This window comes from Martes martes (assembly GCF_963455335.1).
Source record: "Martes martes genome assembly, chromosome: 10".
Classification (NCBI taxonomy): domain Eukaryota; kingdom Metazoa; phylum Chordata; class Mammalia; order Carnivora; family Mustelidae; genus Martes; species Martes martes.
The window spans coordinates 13,604,775-13,617,130 of NC_137898.1; positions in this window are offsets into that span (position 1 = coordinate 13,604,775).

The following is a 12,356-nucleotide window of genomic DNA, read 5'->3' on the forward strand; positions in this document are numbered from 1 at the left end:
CAGGGAAATGTGGTATTCCTATGCAAGTAGACCAAAGATAAAGATCCCAAATTTGAAAATAACAAAGCCCAATATAAATTACTAATGAAGGGACTTTCATTCAGAAGCACTTGTATGAATAAAGAAAGGGAGACACGGGTTTTGGGGGGAAGAGAAGTAGCCAAAACTTATAGTTTTGTTTGTTTATCCATTTTTTTAAATTTATCTCAGGAAGCATTTAAGGGGTTCACAGCATAGTTGGCTGTGTGTGCTACTGAGACAACACAAATTGGACTCTAAACTTTTTAGCAGCATTATGTAAATAGTTCAACCTTCTTCACCACAGAATTACAATGCCCAGAAATTATAAAGCAAAAATCAATTAGAAGAGATAGAATCATTCTTAGCACAGAGTTCAGGTGATGCTAATTATAAAAAAAGGATTACACTTTTAGATAAAATTATCAGTTCATTATAATATGAATTATAATTTAAAAATTAAATGATGAATTATTTTTCTGGAGTCTGGAGAATGTATTTTGATCATGGATTCTCTGTGTTTTCCTGTGTTATTTTTTAAGTGATAGACTAAATAAGATAAGGGATCAGAACTCAAATGACTCTGGGAGCCATTTGGATAATAAGAATGAGTGATGTGGGCTGGGTCTAAAGGTGAACAGAAGTGAACCAAAAAGCCAGCAGCCACTCAGGTTACTATACAGTGATGTGGTCTCCATGTTCCAAGATCTTAAGAGTTCCAGATTTAAACAGGTATCAGAATTCACTTTTTAATGTGAAACTTACCACATGCAATGTTGGCAAATAATTCCATTTGTAAACCTATCCTTACCAGAGTGCCACAAAAGAAGTCTGTAAGACTGATCCACTGAGATGCAAATAGTAATATCATTCAATGTCAATGTCAACCGACTATATTTCTATTCTAGTATCTGAGCTGTTCCTGAAGATTGAAGCAAGTACCCTCCAAAGTTAGCTACTTTGGCTCAGTGATGTTTAGGCAGATTAAGTAGTGGGTAATAGTGCTTCTCCTGAGAACACTGGTTGGTATCTTCATGGTAAAGGAGGCATATGAAGAGAAAGTTAAGGTTATAATGGGATCAATAATAAATATTTTAACATAGTAAATGTGTTCAGAAATCAGGATAGCATCAAAGATTGATAACGTTTAACTGGCACTTGCTGGATAACTAAGAAGTTTCTAGAAGGGAGGACTTCAAGAGAAGGGAAGCAAGAGAAGGGAGGACTTTCAGAGGATGTGACTACATACAGAGACAGGAGGCTTGCCAGAGAAATCAAAGATATTGCACATAGATGCAGAGGTGGGTCTTCTATTGTGCCAAATAAAACATTTAAGAAGTGGTAAGCAGCCAAACTAAAGTCCCTATCCCAAGCCAAGAAGTATGATCACTCCTGAAATCTACACGGTAGCGTATCTTTGGGATATATATCTGAGAGGGTGTGTGTGTCTATATCCACCACACCTAAATTATGGTGATGGGTTAGAACCAACATTCCCTGTTAAGTTGAAGTGGAAGTAAGTTGCAGGGCTTAAGTCTACAACTTTGGCCGTTGAGAAGAAAAATCACTCTAATTTGAGAATCTGGATTTGTATAAATAGCATAAGTGCTTTTTCCTCACTCACCAGAAAGATGACTCTACTTGGAAAATATTCACTTCCACATGTAAATCTTCCATTTTGATGGCATTATGAGACTCATCTAATCTTTAAATCTGTATAACTATGCCCTAAATACTAGCACCTGCTTGGCCATCATATTACATTTAACAACTAATAAGGACAATAAAAATATAAAGGAGAGGGCACCTAGGTGGCTCAGTGGGTTAAGCTTCTGCCTTCAGCTCAGGTTATGATCTCAGGGTCCTGGGATCGAGCCCCGCATAAGGCTCTCTTCTCAGGGGGGAGCCTGCTTCCCCTCTCTCTCTGCCTGCTTCTCTGCCTACTTGTGATTTCTCTCTCTGTGTCAAATAAATAAATAAAGTATTTAAATATATATATAAAGGAGAGATGGGAATTTAACTTGCCTGTTTCAATTCCCCTTAAATAGTGTAGCAACCATGTTCTACACTTTAGGAAGAAAAGACTACATTCTGATTACAGTACTTTTTTCCATGCACATAGGCACTTCCGGTTTACAAAGCAATGACACTATTCTATTTTATTTTACCTTTAGAAGAATGCTACAACTCATATAGAGCAAGTACAATTAGAAACGAGGCCCCCACATATCTTAAGTTTGCTGGCACCTGAGTTTTTAGATTAGTATTTTCAAAACTATGTGCAGCAGAATAACTGGATATCAGGCAACAAAATAGGTCTACGGTAAAATTAAGTTTGAAAAATGCTGAGTGAAATAAGTCAGGCAGAGAGAGTCAATTATCATATGGTTTCACTTACTTGTGGAGCATAAGGAATAACACGGAGGACATTGGGAGGGAAGGAGAAGTGAGTTGGGGAAAATCGGAGGGGAGAGAAACTATGAGAGACTGTGGACTCTGAGAAACAAACTGAGGGTTTTGGAGGGGAGAAGGGTGGAGGGATGGGTGAGTCTGGTGGTGGGTATTAAGGAGGGCATGTATTGCATGGAGCGCTGGGTGTGGCACGTAAACAACGAATCTTGGAACACTGAAAAAAAAATAAAATTACCAAAAAAAACCCCAAAAACTTAAAAAAAAAAAAGATATACTTTATAGGAAATAACCAGGAACAGAAGGAAAGATGCAAAGAGAGGAAAAACTGTACTTTCTTTTTCATAAGAAGATTAAGTATGTAAAGAAAAATCATCCTATCTGAATGACTGGATGAATTAATATGCTCACAATCAAACCAACTAAAAAAATGTTTGTGGTGCTTTGATTTTTAATAAAATGATTCTTAATTTAAAAAAAAATGCTGAGTTTTGCAAAAGAAAAGGAAAATGGGTTTCTGGATTGCAGGGAATCTCAGGTCTCAGAGCCTTTTACATGCCCACAATCCATTGTGAAGCTTCAGAAGGTGGGCAAGAACATGCAGCCTTTCCCAAGCTTACCAGTTCAAAGAGCCTGGAGCATCTCAAGTGTTTTCTTAGAAACCCTAATTCCACACTGAGTACCAGAGATTGCTAAAATCCTTGCACCTCAGCACCAAAACAAAATACAGGGATGTAAGATCTATTTTGCTCTATTTGGAAAACACCTTCCTTCAGTAGTGCCCCTGGTAGAATATTAAAGCACTTTTGAATTTATCACTGACTCACGGTCTCAAAAAAAAAACAAAAACAAAAACAAACAAACAAAAAAACACAACTGTTTGAAGGACTACAGAGCATGGAAGAGGAACTCTGTAAATGGGAAGGAATAGAAGCAAGCAGAAAAACATCTAAGCGCTCCCAGGGCAATAGAATGCAATGTGACAACAGAGCTCTGTATATCAATCACAGGTGAGCACAGGACTTTTCTACTCCCAAACGCATATCTCTACAGCAGGACCCCAAGCATGAGCACCTATTCGCACATCATATCATATCAAACAAATTAATAATGGTTGCTTATTAAGTGTTTGGGATAAGGTATATAATAATTTACATATATATGGATATAAAATAAGTTCCAAATATTTTAAATACCCTCATATAATTTGCACATATTTTAACTTTTTTGTGTTGAAACTACTACATGTTCTTTTAAAGTCATGCCTCCCTAGTAGCTCTTCCTGTCTTTTTATAACTCTATCTTGCCATCCATGACTCTAATTTCCAAAACCAATTTAACTGAGTTTCTTGCCTGATTCAAATTTTATAAAGACCAGAAATATCTGAGAACATGATTCTCAATATCTCAAAAAAAAGAAGACATTTGAGATCGGAAATGTGTATTTGACAAATACTGTTGGCAAATTTAAATCTCTTTGGTAGACCTCAATGGTAAATTCAAATTTGCTGCATTAGAACTAAAGCCTTTTTTCCACTGGAAGTAAGTACCTGAATGATTTGGGGATACTTGCTAGAGATTCAACTGAAGGTTATTTCCATCTCTATAAACAAAAGTTTGTAGAGCTTGCACTTCTAGTGGGAACTGCCTTAGATATCTTCCTATTTAAGTTTACTGGACCCAGCAAGCCCCATAGTTGGAAAGATGGTTCACTTATTTGATAATTATTCAAGGAGTAGCAAAATTTATCCTCCATGACTCTTATTTTCTGACTCCTATTTCAATGCAGAGTGCCAAGTAATTCATACTGAATTACTGGAGAGATTGCTCATGCATATTTTGCTGCCTGTTATGAGAAATATCACACAGAAAAATAATTAAATTTCAGTGAGGAAAGGAACCAGACATCCTCCCAAACAAGTGGCTCCTTATGACATTGGCATCCAATTTGAAACTTCTGGGTAATTAGAAGTCAGTGTAAGTAGCAATGATTTTTTTATCTATGTCCTTTATTTAAAAAAAAAATGTAATGAAAATAAAACTCAGCATAAGGTTTCACTGCCTCAATAATGTCAAATTGCTTTTCTCTGGATTGGAATGCTCATAGATAAACAAGATAATAGACTACACAGATTTTTTTCATGCCGATGAGGTTGATTCACAAGGATATTGATACGCATATGTATTTTTATTACATAAAAATGCAAGAAAACAAAACATTACTTTGTAAATTAGTAGGGATTATTGAGCAAAAAAACGCGTCCTATGGGGTAAATTGGTAAACATGATGAATATATGGTGAAAATGTGGAGTTCCAAGAATTTCCTATTTTCCCACTTAAAATCAAAGTGCAAAGCTCATTTCTGTAAGTTATCACTGGTTCTGGACACCCTGCATGTTGAAATGTTCATTTGGGGAAAAGTTTGCCCTCTTCAGGGTCCAGTTAAAATGCACATGTCCAAGGGAGCAGGATAAGGTTGAGCTGCCGTTATACTTAGGAACTATTCCATGTGCATAACGTCACCATTTTGTTGTCTTATAAGATGGATTGAGTGTGAGACTAGGAGATAATTGAAGCCAAGGAAAGGACCACAGACAATAGAAATAAGGATTATTGAACTATAGGGTCAGTAATCCAGCATACACACAACCTCAATGGGTCATAGAGATAGGTAAATATTCAGGAATATCTGGAAAAATAGTGATATTTTAAGGTAGGAAATGAAAAAAACAGGTAAACAAGTCAGTTAGTTGATGGAGCCATCAATCATCTCGTGTGAATATTAATTTCCCTTCCTTGTCTCCTCCACCATAATGAGCTCCAGCATCTTCCCCTCTCAATTTCCATTCCGAAGTCTCACAAATTTAAGAGCAGGGTACATTACCTGATTACAATGAATGAACCTAAATTTTGGATCATGTTACATAGGATGGCTTCGTACCAATGAATACTATCAGTAAAAACTCTTTTGAGTCTTCATTTAGAAAACAACTTTTTTTTACCTTGACATAGTGAGTTTCCTTGTTTGGACTTTGGCCCCTATTAATTCAATATCAGGACTTTGACTAAATAAATTCTAAAATGTCCATCATTGATAACATTCTGACTCAACATGTTGTTACAAATGTAGTTACAAATCCTACACTCACTACTAGCCATGTGTCTCTTAGTTAATATTAAATTTTCCCCAAAAGTTTCTCTCTCAAATAATTTTTGAAAAGATTTATGAAGTTCTATAAGAGCTTTATTTTTTCTAGAATGAGTATAACAATTCCTGTTTCTGTCTCTTTTCAATTATTTAAGTTTTTGGGGGGTATTCATTCAACAGATACTATTCTTAAAAATTATGAGATTATCAGGTGCTTCGTCGAACATGTTTATTCAGTGTGTGTTAAATTATTGAATGACTGGAGAGAACAATATATTTAAAGTAAAATGATTAGTGTAAACCCATAATTTCAATGAGACTTTTATGTTTTCTAGTGAATAATTAAAAAAAAAATACACACCAACTCATTCTAACTGGCCAAGAAATTAAGCTAACATTCAAAGTTGCTTTTGTTGTCACCTAACTCTTACTGATTAAAATCCAAAACTGAAACAAGAAGAGAAAGTGCAGGTATAGAAGTCAGAGTTGTCATTCCTACCTGACCCCAGGAAAGATTCAGACACTAGTGGTCCAAGGGATGAGTTCCTGGGAGTGATTTATACCCAAACTGTAATTTGAAGCTCTTATTCCAAAAATATTTTTACCTACCCTGAAGAACTAATTACAGTATTACTAAAGTAGAAAACTCCAGGGAAATAGTTATTTATATAGATACACTAATTAGCATCTTGGGATTTTCACAATGTGTTTGCATCAGTTAGTAGTAATTTTTTTGAAAGATTTATTTATTTATTTTGAGAGAGAGAGAGCATGTGGTGGGGAAAGGGCAGAAGAAAAGGGGGAAAGAGAGAGAAAATCTGCAGCAGACTCCCTGCTGAGCACAGGTCCCATGGTGGGGCTGGATCTCATAATCCTGAGATCATGACCCTGAGATCATGACCTGAGCCAAAATCAAGAGCTGGATGTTTAAACAACTGAGCCACCCAGGCACCCCGAGTTTGTAATCATTTTGAGCTGATTGCTTTGAGTGATCAGAAGTTTATTCTCATGGAATCTTTGCATTATGGATCACCATTTATTTTGGTCAGGTAAATAAGACAATTAATAAAGACATAAAATAATAATGTAATCCATGGGATTCATGTTTTTGTGCATTTTGCCACACAGTTGCTATTGAATGAATGTTTGCTGAAAGGACTTTGATATCTAGAATAAAGCGGTGAGGTTATTAAACCCAGTGAGTAAAACCATTTGGATAAGATATCATAATAAGCCATGGCAGATTTCATTCAGTGTTAGAAGATAATATCTCGTGAAAAACTTGGTGAACATATCATTTAACAACAAGTTGTTCATCTGCCCACAAGTGAAAACAAACACACTAAATGTGAAAATAGTATGTCTATCTTTTCTTACCATTTACCAAGCGTCCAATTATCCACTCATCCACCAGATACAAAGACAAAATGATATGGTCCATGTGCTCATAGTCCTTAATCTAACTGTGAAGTCTTCAGTTGTGGCACATTCCTCAAATGATGTATTGAAATCAAAGTTCCTAATATCATCTGCCTCTACGTTTTCTGTCAATCTCTCCCTCATCTACTGGTTTAGCCATGCTGGTCTCATGACAACCTTTTTTTCAAATTCAGAAATTTCTGGTAAGCTGTGTCCCTGCTTTGAATACCACTTCTCCCAAACGTCCTAGGGTTCATGCCTGCTCATACTTTAGACTGCAGCTTCAATGTCAATTTCTGAGAGAGGAATTCCTCCACCTAATTAAGCCTCCTCACCACAGTAACTGTTCTCACTTATGTCACCTCGTTCAGTTCCTTTATGATATTCATTACAATGCTAATTGTAAATGGAATGTCTGTTGGCTCAAGATTTGTCTTTCCTTCCAGGCCATGAATTCCGAGAGGATCAGAGACTGAAATTTTATATTCACTCTATACACAACACTGAGCACAGGGATTCAAACATGCTAAGTGCTCCATACATATATTTTGAGTGAATTTGCTGGAAAAATAGAGCAGTATTTCACCTACCAATGCCTTTGGGTTGACATAGCATTTTTAAATTGATAAATTTTGCACTAATTACAAAATCATGAAATTCCTCTAAAGATCAGTATAATCTGACTCTGCATGGCTTGCATTCTAGCATGGAAGCACATGAGAGCTGAGGAGAAGCTTCCTACATTACAGGACAAGTGCTCTGTGGTTTGCTGAAGATCCCTAAACTTATTATTCTCTTCTAATGCCCCATCCCAATGTCACAACCTAATTTAATTTTTTGGCCCTATTATGGAATATAGTGGAAATGCACCCAAAATTTTAGTTACAAAGTAGAATAGGAACATTAGTATGGAAAATGATCAGTTCTGCCTACAAAAGTCTAGCAAGGTGACTCATAGGTGATGAATTTATATCCATGCTGCCTTGATCAGTTGAGGAAGAAAGAAAAAGGTACCCTTTACATAAGAAGGTAGAAAGTCATGGTTTTTCATTGAATCACATCTGTTCCATGTGAGTTTATATCAAGTTGGTGGGAGAATCTTATTTTGCCCTTGAAATCACTCCTTTGTTAAGACTGACACTTACGACAGTCTGATACTTAATGAAATGACTCAGATTCCAATAACGGAAGGGTGGATAAACACATTGTGGTAAATTTTAAAAATGCAATCCTATTCATTAATAGAAAATATATCAAATTATGGATTCATAGAGTAACTGTAGATGATTCTCAAAAATATTTTGTTAAGTCCAAGAATATGCACACAAAATACTGTATATAGCTTCATTCCATTTATACGAAATATAGTTAGGAAAGTACATTGTGATTATCAAAAGCTAGGTATGCAAGAAAGTAACTGTCAGCAAAGGATAAAAAGGAAATTTTGTAAGTGATAAAATGTTCTATATATCAATTGTGGTGGCAGTTATAAGGATATACATATTTGTCAAAATACATTGAGTTGTGCTTAAAATGGACACATTTTATTGCATGTAAATTACACAACAATAAAGTAATATTTTTAAAAACCTATAATATTTTATTATTATTACCAAATAAAAGTAAGTTAAGGATAAAAAAAGTTAAATCCCTTGTTCAGAGTACACATATCAAACTTTAAAAGCAAAATTCAAATATATTTGTACCCATTATCTATTATATAGTACACTTTATCTATAGGGATTTGTTATTTGTGAAGAAAAAGATGTATCCATTAATAGAATAAAATATTAAAATTATATGATCATTTCAATAGATGCATAAAAAGTATTTTACAATACTCACCGTCCTATCATAAAAACTCTCAACAAATTGGGTATAGAAAAAGCCTACATGAATATAATAGAGGCTATATTTGACAAGCCCACAACTAATATCATATTTCATGGTGAAAACTTGAAAGTTTTCCTCTATGGTCAGAAATTAGACAAAGGTGACCACTATTGCCACTCTTATTCAACATAATACTGGAAGTCCAAGCTAGAACAATTAGGCAAGAAAAAAGGGTCCAATATCAGAAAGAAAGAAGTAAAATTGTCTCTACAGATGATATGATCTTATACAGAAAAAACCCTAAAAACACTATTAAACAACTGTTAGAATAAATGAATTCAGTAAGTTTATGCAGAATTAAAAATTAAAATGCAAAAATAAGTTACATCTTTATATAGTAATAACAATGGGCTATTTGAGGAAGAAATAAAGAAAAAATCCCTTTTAAAATAACATGAAGAAAAATAAAATACTTAGGAATAAATTTAACCAAAACATAAAGATCTTGGGGCACCTGGGTGACTCAGTGGGTTAAGCCTTTGCTTTCAGCTCGGGTCATGATCTCAGGGTCCTGGAATCGAGCCACATTGGGCTCTCTGCTCGGCAGGGAGCCTCCTTCCCCCCTCTCTCTCTCTGCCTGCCTCTCTGCCTAGTTGTGATCTCTCTGTTAAAGAAATAAATAAAATCTTTAAAAAAGCATAAAGATCTGTACACTAAAAACAAGTCTTTGGTGAAAGAAATTGAAAAAGACATAAATAAAAAAGATACCAAGTGTTTATGGATTCAAAGAAAGTTAAAATTGTTAAAATGTCCATACTCCCCAAACCCATCTGTGAGTTCAATGCCATTAAAAAAAAAAAAAAAGTCCTAAAATTCATATGGAACCACAAAAGACCTCAAATAGCCAAGACAAACATGAGAAAGGACAAAGCCAGAGGCATCACACTTCCTAGTTTCAAATTATTTTACAAAGCTATAATAATGAAAACAACATGGTACTGGCATAAAACAAAACAAAACAAAACAAAACAGAAAAAAAAAAAAAAAAAAACACCGACACATAGACCAATGAAACAGAATTGTGAGCCTAGAAATAAACCCATGCATATAAGGTCAACTGATATTTGACAAGGGAGTCAAAAATACTCAATGTGGAAAGGATAGTTTCTTCAGTGAGTGGTGATGAGAAAACTGGATAACCACATGCCGAACAATTACATTGGACCTCTATCTTATACCACACACAGACAAATTAACTTGAAATGGATTAAGGACTTAAATCTAAGACCTGCCATAGGAAATAAGTTATTTGACATTGATCTTGGCAGTGGTTCTCTGTTTTGACACCAAAAGCACAAGCAACAAAAGAAAAATCAGACTACATCAAATTTAAAAGCTTCTGCACAGCAAAAGAAACAATCAACAAAATGAAAACACAACCTATGGATTGGGAGACAATATTTGCAAACAATGTATCCAAGAAGAGGTTAACGTCCAAAATATATGAAGAACTTATACAACTCAATACAAAAAACAAAGAACCAATTAAGGAGTGGACAAGGGATCTGAATAAATTTTTCCCAAGAAAACATGCAAATAACCAACAGGTAATGAAAAAGTGTTTCAGAGAAATGCAAATGAAAGCCACAGTGAGCTATAACTTCACAACTATTAGAATGGCTATTATCAAAAAGACGAAAGATAACAAGTTCTGGAGAAGACATGGAGAAAAAGCAACCCATGTGCATTTGCTGATGGAAATGTAAATCGGTACAGTCAATATGGAAACAGTAGGGAACTTGCTCAAAAAATCAAAAATAGAACGATGATGCAATCCAGTAAGCCCTCTTTCTGGGGATATATCCAGAGGAAATGAAATCATGATCTTGTAGAGATATCTGCACCCTCACATGCACTGCAGCATTAATCACAATAGTCAAGACATGGAAACAAGTGTCCATTTGCAGATAGATGAAGGAACAAAGATGATATACAATGGAAGATTATCCCATCATTAGAAAGTGGAAATTGCCATTGGTGTCAACATGGAAGAGCCTTGAGGGTATTAGGTTAAGTGAAATAAGTCAGAGAGACTAAGACTATATGATCTAACTTTTATGTGGAATCTAAAAAAGTCAGACTCACAGAAACAGAGTACAACGCTGCTTGGCAGGGCTGGGGATGTGAGAAATGGGGAGATGTTTGTCAAAGACAACAAGCCTTCAGTTATAAGATGAATAAGTTCTGGGGAATCTAATGTATTACACGGTGACTACAGTTAACAATACTGTCCTATATACTGGAAAGTGCTAAGAGAAGAGATCTTCAGTGTTTTCACCACTACCACCACTACACACAAACAAATCATGCTTATATGACACAATTCATGTGTTAACTAATAGTCTTTTGATAATCATTTCACAACATATATGTGTATCAAATCATCAAATTGTACACCTTAAGCTGCTACAGTGTTATATGTCAATTATATCTCAATACAGCTAGAAAAAAACACTAGACTTAGTAAATTTCCAAGGTTAAAATCATAAGGCATATGCTCTCAGACAACAAAACTAAATTGCAAATAAATAACAATGAAATATCTTCTAAAGTTCCAAATACATGGTAATTAAGCACGGTCTTCTGAATGACCTATAGGCTAAGAAGGCGGCACTGGGAAAATAAGAAAATTTTGCAAACTGAATGTAAAAAGTACCAAATTTAGTGGTTTTCAACTAAAGTCGTGTTTAGGTAAAATGCATAAACATTTATATGAGAAAAGAAGTGAAACTCAAATCAATAACCTAAACTTTCACTTAAAAATCTGGGAAAGAAGATAAACGATAATGCCAAGTAATTTTCAATTTTTAAAATTCAAGTGACACAGAGAGTATTCTTCCTTTTCCTAGACCTGAGTATGTAAATTCAGGCTTGCAGGTCAGAAGGAAGAAGTCAGTCTCTATAGTTCAGAGGCCACAGACAGGATCCACAAACTCTGATGCAGGCAAAAAAAAAAAAAAAAAAAAAAAAAAAAAAAATCGCTGTATTCCTCTCTTCCCATTCCCTTATTGACCTTTTCTAAAAGCATATTCACAAGAAACAAGAATCACTCTCGTGACTCATGGTTTTTAGCTTTACTTAGTAGGTCAGAGAAGTATAGAAAGATGTTTCATAAAGACTCCTAGTTCCAAAAGACAGATGGTGATAAGAATAAAATAAATCCAAGGAACTGAGCTAAGAGCATTTTTATCCTGTTTATCATTGTAAACTATAAGAACACAGGAATGTCCTATGACATATTAAGTGGGAATTTTCTCTTAGAACAGTGCTTCTCAAATTTAATATGCTTTCAAATCACCTATGATGTGATTAAAACCCATATTTGGATGTAGTGGATCTAAGTGCAGAATGTGGTGCTTAATTTCTAACAAACCCCAAGATGATGTTGTTGCTGCTGATCTGTGGACCACATGTTGAGGGACAAGAGCCTAGATTAATAAGTGAAACTCATTTTTTCCCAGACTTGAG